This window comes from Pteropus alecto, unplaced genomic scaffold (genome assembly GCF_000325575.1).
Source record: "Pteropus alecto unplaced genomic scaffold, ASM32557v1 scaffold39, whole genome shotgun sequence".
Lineage (NCBI taxonomy): Eukaryota > Metazoa > Chordata > Mammalia > Chiroptera > Pteropodidae > Pteropus > Pteropus alecto.
The window spans coordinates 9,866,519-9,867,465 of NW_006443568.1; positions in this window are offsets into that span (position 1 = coordinate 9,866,519).

Here is a 947-nt window from a genome sequence, read left to right on the forward strand (position 1 = left end):
TTGCTCCCCGAGGCTGTCCAGACAAAGGGCGCCGAAAACCCCAGATGACCCCTCTTTACCTCCCTCTCCCCAGTCCCCTTACTCTCCACCTCGTAGGAGCCTGAGGGTCCGCGAGACGCCGCCCCCGCCGCGGAGGCCCGGGCCTAGGATTTCTAGACAGTGTGAAGGTACTTGGAGACCATTTTACAGATGGGGAGACCGAGGGCCAAAGAGAAGGGTCAGATTCAAGAAGAGGGAGATGCCCAGAGCAGTGGGAGGCTTAGAAGGAGAAGTAGAGGTTATAGAACTTTGCTAGGAATGGGGCAGGAGTATAAAAGTTTGTCTTAGCAAGACCTGTTGCACTTAACTCACGCAGCAGCACCCAGGCTGCTCCCTGGCACCACCTGGGCACGCTGGGCGGGCCCTTGCTCACCCCACTCCCCAAATAGACTCAGAAGTGGTATGGCCTGCTTGTTATGCTTTGAGGTACAGGGAAAGAAGCCTTAGCTCTGGCTCTGACTTGCTGTGTGACCTTCTAACCCTCTCTGGGTCTTAATCTTTTTCTGTAAAATGAGATGGGATCTTGTTGCTAATGAGCCTTCCCACCTGCCAGGGCCAGGTGCTGCATCACCTGGACTCAGACCCTGCCTTGCTTGCTTGGAGGCACTTCAAGGGGAGACTGGATGCTAGAATTCCTAAAGCACAGATGTTCTAACTCTAGGATCCTGAACCTTCCCATAAGGCTTTGCCCAAGGGAGTCAAAAAGAGAGCATATTTATTCTGGCTGCTTCTAGATGGGGGTGCCTTAGCAAGGTGAACTTCAGCCTCTGGGATTGCTCCTGGCTTAGAAGGCAGGAGTCCCGTTCCTGTGTTACGGGAAAAATGGGGCCGTGCTATTGCCCAGCTGGATAGGGAGGCCTCGCTGGCATTTCCCCTCTGGGTTTATAAATTAAGTGCTTTTTCAGCCA